The 14,396-nt window shown below is 44.4% G+C and overlaps 1 pseudogene across 1 annotated transcript; it reads left to right on the plus strand.

Moving 5' to 3' along the window:
• The first annotated feature begins 6,583 nt into the window (after positions 1–6,583).
• Positions 6,584–10,602, plus strand: LOC310957686 (keratin, type I cytoskeletal 19-like; annotated as a pseudogene). The gene is made up of 8 exons (XR_014593865.1): positions 6,584–7,186; positions 7,510–7,592; positions 7,894–8,050; positions 8,237–8,401; positions 8,528–8,653; positions 8,872–9,089; positions 9,542–9,651; positions 9,747–10,602. The product of XR_014593865.1 is annotated as a keratin, type I cytoskeletal 19-like (transcript).
• The last annotated feature ends 3,794 nt before the right edge of the window (positions 10,603–14,396 follow it).

Genomic DNA, 14,396 nt, shown 5'->3' on the forward strand with positions numbered 1-14,396 from the left:
GAGAGGATACTGCTTGACGAACGCAAAAACCCGGAGGGTTGGTTTCCTTGTCTGCGGGGTCCATGTTATGGCCAGACCGTTCAGTCATGAACGGTACAGGAAATAACACAGAGTAACCAGATCCAAATGCAGACAAGAACACAAAGTATGATACTAAACACATATTTAATAACAAAAACAAAGGGATCCAATTACAAGGGAAAAAGTACAACACGGAGAATGACGAGATGGTCGAGGGTAAAAGGAACGGGTAACAGACGAACAGTCGGGGATTGCGGACAAGGGAACGGGATCTTGGGAAACTACAAAGGAAAAGAACAAGGAAACAATAATTAATAAACAAACCAACAAGCAGCGAAAATCAATAAAAATATCATTAACAAAGAACGGGAGCCAACCAACGAGAAGTTACCGCGTAAATGAGGAAAACGGTCTGGTGCTGAATGCATGCCACATCCAGCTTCTTATAGAAGGGGTACTCATCAAAATGCTGGAGAGCCATCAGCATTGCCAGGGTTCTCAAATGTCGAATAATGTAGCTGATGGCACTTGAATTTTGCAGATAATTAGTACACTGGGTGACACACTGCATCCTTATCTCTCTGCCACAGAACAGCACCGGCTCCAGACCAAGTCCCAACCACAGTGACTTCCTGGTTGATCCAATAAGGAAGTGCCCAAAATTGCAGTTTCAATTAAATTTTATTTATAGTGCCAAATCATAACAAAAGTTATCTCAGGACACTTTACAGACCAGGTATCGACCACACTCAGAGACCCAACAATTCCCTCGTAGAGTACGGAGGCAACGAAAACCTTCCCTATTACTGGCAGGAACGTCAGACAGACCCAGCTCTGTGGAGGACGGACATCTGTCTTGACCGGTTGTTGAGGAAGAAAAGGAGGGAGAAAGAGAGAAAAGACGGACAGATGGACAGAGAGAGACAAAGACAGACAAAAAGACAGGGACAGACACACTTCCAGTAACTATAATAATATCTAAAGTAATGTGAATATGACTTATATGTTATGGCAGTTAATACAGCAGAATAGTAGAAACAAGCACAGCTAAGGTGATAGAATATAATGGTAGCAGGAAGCGTCATGCAGGACCACGGCAGCAGGCACCACCACGATCAACAAAGACCTGCGAGACGACAAAGCACAAACAACTCCGGGAAGAAGTGAATTAGTAACATGCATTGATGAGACATGAATGATATAGACAGAGAGGATAGATGGTCAGAGTATCAGGACAAGTATTATCCCCTGCCTATAGTTGCATAATTAAGCAGAACAAAATCAGCTTAAAAATAACAACATTGCTAAGGGCTCGTAAGCCCTAGCTGTAAGCGTTATCAAAAAGGAAAGTTTTAAGTTTAGTCTTAAATATGGGGACTGTCTGTCTTCCCAATAACACTTGGGAGTTGGTTCCAAAGGAGAGGAGCTTGGTAGCTGAAGGCTCTGCCTCCCATTCTACTTTTGGAGACTCTAGGAACGACAAGTAGCCCTGCATTCTCAGAGTGCAGCAATCTAGGCAGGTAATACGGTACTATGAGCTCTTTAAGATATGACAGAGCCTGACCAATAAGAGCTTTGTACGTAAGGAGAATGATTTTAAATCGCTACCAAATCATCATCGACCCCAGCACATACCAGAGAAACAGGCCCTGTGTTGAGGTTAACAGTCTCACACGCTCTGCAGTGTGGCAACCCCCCCCCCCCCGTCCTGCTTCTCTGGAAAGAAAAAATGATGTAGCTTGTGTCGGACACTTTATATTTGACAATGAACACCTGATCACCTGGCTTAAACCGACGCTTCACTGCTTTTGGGTCGAACCTTTGCTTCATGTTCTCCTGAGAGGCAGAGAGTGCTTCTTTAGCCAGGGAGGTCAAACAGTGCAGGTGCTCCTTACATTGTGAGGTGAACTCTACCACACTTTTGTTGGATGAGGATTCAGAAACAAACTTCTCTTTAAGGACCTTCATCGGTCAACGCATATACGGCCAGACACTAACTCAGCTGGACTGAATCTGGTGGACTCCTGCTTTGCATCCCAAATAGCAAAGAGGGCAAACAGTACTCCCTCATCCCAATCTTTCCCTGTGTTGTAACAGTACTTCTTTAGCATAGACGTTAATGTTTGATACCAGCATTCCAGTGAACCCTGCTACTCTGGATGGTAAGCACTAGACACTGCACGCGAGACCCCAGGGACACTAGAGTCTGCTCAATGCTTTGAACAGAAAACCTGTACCTCAATTAGTCGGTCAACGCATATATGGCCAGACACTAACTCAGCTGGACTGAATCTGGTGGACTCCTGCTTTGCATCCCAAATAGCAAAGAGGGCAAACGGTACTCCCTCATCCCAATCTTTCCCTGTGTTGTAACAGTACTTCTTTAGCATAGACGTTAATGTTTGATACCAGCATTCCAGTGAACCCTGCTACTCTGGATGGTAAGCACTATACACTGCACGCGAGACCCCAGGGACACTAGAGTCTGCTCAATGCTTTGAACAGAAAACCTGTACCTCAATTAGTCTGCATAAAGTCAGTGCTTTGGTCACGGCCACTGCAGTAACTTAAGGAGAGGAATAGCTTGTTGGGCTCATTGTATTTTACTTGCAAATTGGTCTAGTAACGTGCGGCAGTGAAAATTTGGAGCCGTTTGCCAAGTTAACGTCCAATCAGTGTTGGTTTTGAGGCAGGTTTAAGTATGACGCAACGAGAAACGACTGTTCAGTGTAAAAAACATGGCGGCTTCCATGAATGAGATAAGCGCAGCTATCGAGCAAGTTTTAGCAGAATTAGAGAGAATTCCTTCTCTGAAAGGAGGAAAAGATGCTTTTACTCTTCTCCCAACTGGTTTCGGCAAGAGTTTGATCTACCAACTGGCTTCGTTTGTCGCGATGAAAATGGGAAAGGTGAAGAATCCCATAGTAGTTGTAGTGTCTCCGTTGGTTTCCCTGATGGAAGACCAAATCAAAGAGGCTGGGAAGCTAGAAGTGTCTGCCATGCAGTTGGGAGGCATGAACTACACAGACATCCTCTTTCATCAGATTATGCTTCGTCAAAAGTGTACCATGAAAACTTGCTGGGGAAAGGAGTAGGACTAGGAGTACTGATAACCAAATCACTTCCACCTGGTCACCAGTTCGAAGACTTCTGATTCGTGCTACTCTGTTAACTCCTCAGCTATCTTTGGCGCCGTTGGTGCTGACTGAATCGGGGGCAGAAGACAACTTCATGGATAAGGAGTTAGCTGGACAGGCAGGTGCTAAGTTGGAGAAGTTGTCCACTCTGTGTTAATGTTCTGGATGGCCGATTCATTGCCAAGGTAACGCATCACACCTTCCCTGTTACCATAAGCCTGTCTGGAAATCAATATAATTGATGCCTCTGACACCCCAATAGTTTTAGGCTACTCCTGGTTGAAGATTCACAATTCTCACATAGATTGGGATGCTGGTAGAGTTGTGGGGTGGAGTTATTTTGTCAGGGTTTCTGTCTAAAGTCTGCCCTGTCTCCAGCAGAGGGAAATTGTAATCTACGACCGGAAAGTGGAAAGTCATACTAAAGACTCATTGGCAGCTGGTCTCATCTCGCCATCTTCTCTCGTCTGCGCTGGGTTCTTCTTTGTGTCTTAGAAAAACAATATCTCGGTGAAAAATAAAAAAAACCCTACCTTGAACCACTTCTGCTTCTGACCTCCTTGCAGGAGGCCACTGTGTTTTCCAAGTTGGACCTGCGTAACACATGCCATCTGGTTTCGCATCTGCGAAGGGGATGAATGGGTGACTGCATTTAAAACTCCCCTGGGACATTTTGAATACCTTGTTATGGGTTTCGGCTTAACTAATGCTCCCGCTGTCTTCCAGGCTCTTATTAAGGATGTCCTCTATGACTTCCTGCATCGGTTCCTCTTGGCCTACTTTCTTTTCCTGGTGGAACCTAGATGAGCACATTGGTCACGTACAGCAAGTACTCAAACGTCTACTGGAACATAAACTATTTATCAAAGTGGAGAAATGTGAGTTTCATGCATGCTGCCACCTTCCTAGGGTACATCATTGTAAATGGTAAGTTGAAGGCAGACCCTGGTAAGGTCGATGGTGTGGTTAATTTGGCAGAACCTAGCTCCAGGAGAGAGCTTCAGAGGTTTCTGGGTTTTGTCAATTTCTACCGTTGATTTATTTGTGACCTTGATTAAGGGTGCCAATCCCCTCACTCAATGCACATCATCTTCTATTCCATTTGTTTGGTCTATGGAAGTTGCCAGTGCTTTTAACAGACTCAAGACAATGTTCACCACAGCCCCAGTCCTGATCCATCCCCAACACCTTCAGAATCAGAATCAGAAATACTTTGATAATCCCACCCATAAGGCTTTTATTCTCGATGGCTGACAGCTGCAGAACATAACTATGATGTGGAGAATAGAGAACTGTTGGCAGTCAAGTTAGCACTGGATGAGTTGTCACCATAGACTGCATAAAAAAATGGATATAGCATCTCCGTCGAGGTTCGTTCTCTCAATTTGATCCAATCATCCTCGCCTATGGGAGTCATCATCTTGTCAGATTTTGACTCCCCCTCATTTCCTCTTACAAAAAAAGGGCATTGATGAGACGGTGGGGGGAGGGAGGTACGTCCATCTGGCTGACGTATACCTCCGAGGAGAAGTGAGGGCCAGCGGCTAGCTGTCACTCAAGAGGCCACGGCCCTAATTATTCATAAACTTTAACCTCCAATAAAATAAAAAGTAGCCTGGTAAAAAAGAAGATAATGATATATGACATAAAGATGCAGACTGGAATTTTCTCTTGGGCTCAAGGGTTCAAGTGACATCCTGGAGTTAAACACCCTGAGGAAGTTGCAAGCCGACACGCGTTAGTCTTTTTTAAAATTGTACCCACATAAATAAAGAGTTTTTAACTTTTTTAAACCCACCTGAGTGCCTGCACTTTTTTCTTTCGGACCTCAGGCTTGGTTAAGAGATGTTTCTGATGGTCTTTTGTGGACAATGGTGTAAAGCAGTACGATGCTGCATGTACCATGTAAGAGGAAAGGCTCTCCATCGGCCGCCTGCTGGTTTGTTGCAACCCATGCCTTGCCGACTGTTAGGATCTTTCTCTTTCCATTTGTTCACCTGCCTTCCCTACCCTCTTGCCCCAGTCAGTGTGTCTGGAGATGGTCTCTGCTCTCCTGGATGCAATTATGCCTGCACAACTGCTGCCAATCCTTTCCTACTCATTCTTCCACTCATCGCCAGATGGTAGAGTCCCCTTCCGTGGTATTACGGCAGGTCTCATATTATTTCATGTGCTTGGGTCAAACTTCTATGTTTAAGACAACTGCTCCAGATACAGTCCCCTGTTTATTGCTGTCTTGTCTCATCCAGCTCTCCACTTTCAACCTTCAAGTTATCTGCCCAGATCAAGTGTCTGGGTTGAGCCCACCAGTCCCAGATCACTCCATCTGACTGCAAAATAAGATCCCTTTACTTACCTCAACCATCTCCCTTTTTTCTTTGTGTGAGCACTCTATGTTTTAGTCCAGGCCTGAGATCACAACAGCTATTTACACCCAGGTGTCAAACCGAACAGTGAAAATAATGAGTCAACTAAATCTTAACATAACTTTCATGCAGGATTTAAACCTAGGTCTCCTTGATGAAAGTCCAGTCCTTAACCCCCATAATTAGGCCTGCCTTCCATAATCCTGTTCTGTGTCACAATTTATACTACTAGAAGGCAGTTGGTGAGTAGTCAGGTGTAATGGCTTTATCGCTGTGGCTATTCTCACCTGGGTGCAAATAGACACTCTTTGACTATATTGCCAGTGTACTTTGTGCAGGCAGTCATGGTCATTTAAAGGAAGAAGCCTACTGATATTGGGGATCCTCTGACCTTTCATGTACAGTAGCACCACTGTCAGCTCAAACATTTTTTCCGTCCAATACTTTTCTAATTAGAAATTGTTAAGCTTACACACTAAGACACTGAGCATAATTAAGATACCTGCTAAACATCAGCATGTTAGCATTGTCACTAAGGGAATTATAGCATCCTAAGTGATGTTAGCATTTGTCTAAAAGCCCCTAGGCTATGTACACTACAGCCAGACACAGCTGCTGAAAAGGCTCTCTTCTAGCTTTTCAAAGAAGAAGTATGAAATATTATTACAGTCAAATAAATGAAGTACTGACTTAGCTTTACATATTTAAGGAAAATTGCTCTGCATTTTAAAATTATTGTTGACAATTTAATAAAGAGTTGGTGAAGGATAATGGGCCACTAGCTACATGCTTTAAATGTATCAAATACATTTATGTTGTCAGTTCAGGGTAATTAACAGTAATTGCATGAGTACAAGTAAGACAATTGATGCATAGTCATAGGTTTTGGATCAGTGTTCGCATGACACACATACAGGTTGGTCTATGAAATTATACTGTTAAAGGTTGAGGTAAATTAGCCACTGACTGAAGATCTCTGCCTGAGACTCAACTGTATCAGGCTTAATTAAAGTTAAAGCCAAGTTAAATGAACAATGCCTCACACGCCCCTGACAGCCATTATATCGGACCTGAATGCCAACCCACCACGCCCTGTATGGTCACACCTGTGATGGTGGAGGCGAGCAGCATCTTTCCACCTACCTGTTGGCCGCTCCCACCTCCAGGAAGGAGGCTATAAAATCCGTCCTCCCGGCCACCTCAGCACCATCTCCTCCTCCACCACTCTTGGTTTTTGACAAGTCTAGTGACGGCTGCACCTTAGTCAGAACAGTAATCATCATGGCCAACAGGTTTTCCAGCTACTCCATGTCCTCCATGCCTAGACAGACGCGGAGCTCGAGCGTCTATGGCGGTGCAGCAAATAATAGCGTCCGGGTGTCCTACGCCTCCGACGGCATTGGCGCTGGCTTTGACATGTCAGGGGCCATGGGAGGTGGCGGAGGTGCCGGGGGCGGATTCAACATTTCGGGCAGCGAGAAACAGACCATGCAGAACCTCAATGACCGCCTGGCCACCTACCTGGAGAAGGTGCGCTCTCTGGAGTCCGCCAATGCGGACCTGGAGCGTCAAATCCGTGAGTGGTATGAAAGGCAGATGGGCTCCTCCAGCGGCAAGGACTACAGCAAGTATTATGAGATCATCGAAGATCTGCGCGCAAAGGTAAGCTTTCCCCTATTACTGTATAATAATGTAAATTAAATAAGTTAAAAATCATATTAGGCTATCTTGTGTTTTCCCCCTATCCAAATTTACCTTCAGTCGGTCTAGTCAGCAGTTTATTCTCTCTACAAACACTTCCTAGAGTGACATGTAACACTTCATGAGCAAATGTGATAACTGTCAAACTGCAAAATGCAAGTAAATAAAGCTATTTTGCTGATCAACAAAACCCTGTCAGCCTATACTCTAATGAACCACTTACACACCTTTGTGGTTGTGTTATATGTGGATAAGAAACTGACAGTGCTTCTCTTCTTTCTTAGATCAGTGTTGCCACGATGGACAATGCCAGGCTGATGCTGCAGATTGACAATGCCAGACTGGCAGCAGAGGATTTCAGAATCAAGTGAGTGGGGAGTTTACATTACTAGATGTCAGCCCTGTATGGTTAATAATGGCAGGAGTCTGGAACATGACAGATGTAATAACCTGGAGAACTTCAACTGGATATCATGTTTGTTCAGCTCAGTAGTTTCAGGCTATGTGGACATATTGCCACAGGGATGTAACTGTCAGCAGAGTGATAAAACTGGTGTAACTGGTTTTAGCTTCATACGTCTTTTTTTGTTAGCGTCTTTGTTGTTATTGGTAGTAACACTAATTAAGCGGGTGCATCAACATGAACCTCTGAGCCTGTTTCTTGACAGGTATGAGAATGAGCTGGCGTTGCGCATGTCTGTGGAGACGGACATCGCCGGACTGCGCAAGGTTCTGGATGAGCTCACTATGGCCCGGTCTGACATGGAGATGCAGGTGGAGGGCCTGAAGGAGGAGCTGGTCTACCTGAAGAAGAACCATGAGGAGGTGAGAGTTCTATTATTAAGAAAAGCAGCACGCCATCTCAGTGAGCTCAGGTCTTACAGGTAGTCTTCCATGGGATAGTTTTGCTAAATGCCTTCCAGCGTTAGCTTTACCTTGTACAAACAACAGGTGATGGAAAACAGTCTGTTTTGTCTGCTTAAATCTTTGACTCTGTTGTGCCACCTGTAGGAGTTGGCAGCCATGCGCAGTCAAGATAGTTCCAGCTCTGTGAACGTAGAGGTGGACGCCCCACCTCAGGCGGACCTGACTGCGGTCCTGGACCAGATCAGAGCACAGTATGAGGGCATCGCTGAGAAGAACCGCCGTGAAATGGACAACTGGTACCAGGGCAAGGTGAGGGGAACGAGACGGTACACATCATCTCGTCTCATGCCTGCACTTAACTAAAGAGGTGTCCTAAATATCATGTGATTAGCAAATAGCTTTTGTAATGTTCATGCCCAACTTTATGTCTTCCAGTTTGACGAACTGAACAAGGTGGTGGAAACCAGCACAGAGACCCTCCAGACTTCCAAAACTGAGATCAATGACCTCAAAAGGACTCTGCAGGCCCTGCAGATTGAGCTGCAGTCCCAGCTCAGCCTGGTAATTCAGATCCTAAATCCAAACTGAAATACACACTTTCATGCAATAATTCTTCATCACAATATAACATACATTTTTCCTACCCGTTTCATCGCTCAAAAACAAGTCTGGCTTCTCTGATATGTACAACACACCATAGTAACATATTTACAACATGTTTGACTATAATCATCATAAATAGCCCTCATATCTCCTCCTGTGCTTTTTCTCTAACGCAGAAATCTGCCTTGGAAGGCCAACTGGGAGAGACTGAGTCTCGCTACAGCCTGAAGCTGAGCCAGCTCCAGGCCATGGTCAACTCCATGGAGGAAGAGCTCAGAGAAGTGAGGAAGGACAGTGAGAGGCAGAGCAATGACTACCAGGTGCTGCTTGATATCAAGACCAGGCTGGAGATGGAGATCGCCGAGTATAGAAGACTGCTGGATGGAGAGGAGAGGTAGGGAGATTCTTTATTGAGATGTTTGTCACAAAAAAGTCAGACTTAACATATGATTAATCTGAAACTGGATTTAAATAAGGCAGACAGGTAATATGTGGATCCATTCACAGGGATCTGTAGGATTCAGGTCTCTCTAAATACCTGCATTCATCATTGAAAATATCAGTAACACTCTCTTGATGATCTGGTGGGAAGCTGCAACCAGGAGGCAGTTAGCTTTGCTAAGCTTAAAGCATGGCTAAACACTCTTAAAGCTCACCCGATAACATATTATAAACAAACAATGTAACATTTGTTTATTGGTGTACTCTAGATGTGCTTGTAGGCACTCTTTTAGCACACAGATATGAGTGTTATTGATTTTCTCACCTAAGACTGTGAATAATGCTATTTCCCAAACTGTTAAGCCATTCTCTTAGCAATCATATCATGTCTTTCTGGAATTTTAGTGGAGGTTCTGGTGGAGCTTCTGGCAGATCTGGTGGCGGGTCTTCTGGTGGAGCTTTTGGAAGATCTTCTGCTATCACCATCGTCAAACAGGAACTTGAAGTCAAACAACGTAAGTTTATATCACCTTTGTATTTTTAAAACCCTTTCCTGCTTGTAAAAATGAAATATACTACAGATTAAACTTTGTTTCCATATCATTTTCAGCTGTCAGAACCCAGAGGAAGAAGATTGTTATTGAGGAGATCGTTGACGGAAAAGTGGTGTCCCGCACAGAAGACGTGACAGAAAATTAATAGTAAAATGTTTTAAATGTCTGAATATAATCTCTGAATGTCGGAAAGAACCAGGTCATATGTTCTGTCCGTACTACATCTTTATTAGTTTTATATCACCACAAAACTATCTAGATCAGGCATTTCCAATCCTACTCCTGGAGGAACGCTGCCCTGCATGTTTTAGGGTTCCTCCTTCCGCCAACGCACCTGAGTCTAATGCTCGGCTCGTTATAAAGCTTCAGCTGCTCATTTTCAAGCAGCTGAAGCATGTCACAGGTTTGATAATCATTAGACTCAGGTGTGTTTCAGCAGGAAGAAACCTAAGACATGCAGGGCAGCGGCCCAATACGAGCAGGACTGGAGATGCCGGATCTAAACTGTCCTCTCACCTTCCCCCTGGAATTCCAAATTTAAACTTTAGGTGGCACTGTGAGTCCCAGAAACAAAAAACACACACAGAATGGAGGCCATTGCTTCTCTGAGCATTGGATTGAATTGATACATGGAGTGATAAAAAAAGATATGACAGATATAATATCCCCAATCTAATTTGGATCTTATTTTATTTTCATGTAATTTGAAATATTATCGTCAAATTAAATGTTATCCAAGTACATTACCATAACCAACAATAAGACCTTTCTCACAAGGATTGCCGATTTCTGCAATGTTATGTATTTCTCTGAATTTAGACCACCCTTCCCAAAAACCTTGTGTAAAACCTTTCTGAAAGGGATCTCTGCATTTTTGATTTTTTTCAAAAGAGAATAAACATCTGCCTTCCACTTGTTTTGTCTCTCTTGGCACAAAAAAAATGAAAGCTATAAAGAAGGCTATATAGTCAAAGTCAAAGTCAGCTTTATTGTCAATTCCTGCAATATGTGCCAGACATTTAGAGGAATCACGGTGAACTCACGGTGCAATAAGTACAAATATATACAATAAATAAATTCTAAAAAAATAGTGGAAAAGAAATAGCAAACAAAATGACAAGCAAAGCACTTGTACTTGCCTTTTGCCGAATATTCTAATATCTGTGTCTGTGGCGACAGATACGGGTTGGATGTAAATAAGCCGCCATGTTAGTGATGCGGCTGACAGTGGTCTGTCAGCGGAACATGTCACTAACGGTTATGCTGCTTTCACTTGTATTCCTAAATTAGATATTCCAACTTCTGAATCAGGCTTGTAGCAAGGGCACAAGTCTAATAGGAACATGTGTATGTGTGTGTATGGATTTAAGAAGGTAACATACAGGGGACGGACTGGAAGTAGAGAGGTGAATGTATTTCAATAAAGTTTACGAAAGAGAAAAAAAAGACAATTGTCAACACACATAGTGACCATGAACGTGACAAGATGGAGGCACTGACAGAACAGGCTTACCTGTAATTACAAATTTACAAATTTAATGGAGTACTACTTTAAAGGCACCGAGGAAGCAAAAAAGTGACCGGTGCTGTTCCTGATGTGGCGGAGGTTCCCCAGAGTTCTTGGGGACAGAGGGAGAGCAGGGAGGGTGTTAAGCTTCCTGACTGCCTGGTGGATGAAGCTGTTTGCCAGTCTGGTAGAACAGGCTCAGAGGTTGTGTGAGGGGTGGCTGGTGTCACCCACATTGCTGGTTGCTTTGCAGGTTCTGTAAATGTCCAGTAGTGGGACAACAATGATCCAACCGGCAGCCTTTCAACACACACGGCAGAATCTTGCGGTTGGAAGTCGTGCAGCTCCCGTACCACACAGAGATGTAGCTTGTCAGGATGCTCTCTATGGTGCCCCAGTAGAAGGAGCACATGATGGGTGGGTGGGTGGGGGTGGGGGGGCTGTTCTCTTTAGTTTGTGGAGAGAGACGCCACAGGGACTTCTTGGCCAGTGATGCAGTGTTGATTGTCCAGGAGAGGTCCTCACTGATATGCACCCCATGAATTTGGTGCTACTCACTCTGTCCACCTCAGCAACTTTGATAGTCACTGGGGTTTAGGGATGTGGCCTTTCCAGAAGTCAATAACAACCTCCTTTGTCTTTCTGATGTACAGAAAGAGGTTGTTATCTCTGCACCACGTTTATTCAGCGTTCTCCTCTCCACCACAGACTCAAAAAACTCCAGCCTGAGACCAAGTACAGAGCCAGCCTTCTTGATGATTTTATCAATTCTGTTGGTGTCGGTGGCTCTGATGCTACTGCCCCAACACACAGCAGCAGAGAAAATGGCGCTGGCAACAACTGACTGATGGAAGATTTCCAACATCTTGCTGCACAATTTGAAGGATCTCAGCTTCCTCAGGAAATAGAGTCTGCTCATCCCCTTCTTTTACACAGCCTCTGTGTTAGATTTCCAGTCCTCTGTAGTATTTGCAGGCCTCCACCTCCTCCACTACATCCCCCCTGATCCATAGTTGCTGTGAAGGCATCCTCTTTGTTGTTGGCTGACCTCCTTCCTGTAGAAGGTCTCATCATTGTTGGAAATGAGACCCACCACGGTTGTGTCATCTGCAAACTTCACTATGTGGTTGCTGCTGAAGGATGGCGCGCAGTCGTGGGTCAGCAGCGTGAAGAGCAAGGGGCTGAGTACACAACCTTGAGGGGGGGCTGTGCTCAGAATGGTGGACTGGTTCAAAGATTGAGCTGTATGGGGAACTGCCAGTTAAGCTGAGATGGAGTAGACTTTTGATAATTTCACATTTCAGGACCCCGAAAGTCACTACAAATAGTAATATACATCTTGTTAGATGGATGCATCACTGAAATATGCAGAACCACGCGACCAGACAGACTGTAAAAGACCAGGGGGTGAAGGCTAGCCCCACAGACGAGGTAGGCAGAGAGATTAGCATGGCGGCTATTGCTCACCTCTGGGCGGAGTACCACACAGTCCTCTCCGCTGAGTTCAAAGCCCTCTCCGTCGGCCTTAAAGCCTCCATTTCAACGCTCGAAGCAAAGCTAGACCACCTCCACACCAGTGTCCGACCACGCTCAGAAGATAAGCTCCCTCAAAGTAAATGCAAATCTAGAAGATGAGCGTCTGCTAACTACGAAGGCCTCCTGTGCAACGCTAACAGAGAGCAACGCTAGAAATCTTCTGGCCTTGTTGGTTTTGCAGTAGAGTTCTTTAAGGCATACTCGATGCTATAAGCTCCCATCCTTTGTGAGGATGTTCAATGACTCATTTACTAAAGGCAGACTAACAGCGACCTTGTATGAAGCATCTATTTCATTGCTCCGGAAGAAAGACAGGGATCCTACTTCATGTGGCAGCTACAGACCGGTCACACTTTTAATGGTAGATTGTAAGATCCTCGCTAAGGTCCTCACCCTCCACCTCCAAAGTGATGACATCAAACATTTTTGCTAGACCAGACATGCTTCATATTAGGGAGACATCGATTCTTCAATACCAGAAGGGTACTCAACATCATATTCTCACCTGGATCTGACAATCCTGAGGTTGTAGTGGCGCTGGATGCGGAGAAAGCCTTCGACCGGGTATAGTGGGGATTACTATTTTATATTTTGGAGAAATTTGGCTTTGATTCTAATTTTATTTCTTGGGTTAAGATTCTGTATGTAACCCCCCCTGCATCTGTAAACACTAACGGCGTCCGGTCAGCATGTTTCCCTCTCAGGCGTGGTACTTGGCAGGGTTGCCAGCTCTCACCCTTGTTGTTCAACATAGCCATCATTTGGCCTGGTCCACAAACTCTTCTTAAATGCCGATGACCTTCTCTTATTTATTTCAAATCCCACAACCTCCCTCCCCCCAGTTTTATCAATCCTGAATCAGTTTGAACACCAACATCGGGGTATAAATTAAATATTCAGAAAAGTGAGTTATTCTTTGTTAACAACTTGGCGAGATCATTCCCACAATCCTTATTCCCCTTTAAAAAGCTGACGAGGGGTTAAAGTATTTGGGGGTGTTTATCACTAGCTACTGCAGGGACCTGTTTCAAAACTTAAAAAACCAGCCGCTGTTGGATAAATGCAAGTCAGACTTGTATAGATGGGCGGGCCTGCCTCTGTCCCTTGCAGGCCGGGTCAATCTTATTAAGATTGCAATTTTATTGCCCACAAGGTCTCACCCAATCCGATTGTCGCCAATACCATTAGTATGGGAGCCAACCGACAAGAAGTTACCACGTAAACGAGGACAACGGCCTGTTGCCGAATGTGTCCCACATCCGGCCCTTTATGCAGCAGGATAGGTCATCAGTGGAACTGGATACAGCTGGGCGGAACTACACCTACCACCTCCAAACAGACAAACACTGAGAGGGGAGACACATGCAGGGAACAACAGACAGAGGGAGACAGACATAGGCACAAAAGGAAAGGGAGAGACTGGCAGAACAGGGATCCTGACAGTTGCACAATACTGTAATTTGAACACGCAGAGAGTATTTGTTTTATCTACTTACTTTCATGTTCTGTGCAAAAATCCCTAAAAGGCCGCAGTGAGAGAGTTATTTTAACCATTAAGATTGTGTATGATGTACAGTATGATCTTAACTGACACTATTGAACCTCAGAATTCTATAAAAAAATACACATCCATCCTCTTGAAAATGAAAAGTTGAATTCATAG

Source organism: Echiichthys vipera, assembly GCF_963691815.1.
Source record: "Echiichthys vipera genome assembly, chromosome: 2".
In the NCBI taxonomy this organism is placed as follows: domain Eukaryota; kingdom Metazoa; phylum Chordata; class Actinopteri; order Perciformes; family Trachinidae; genus Echiichthys; species Echiichthys vipera.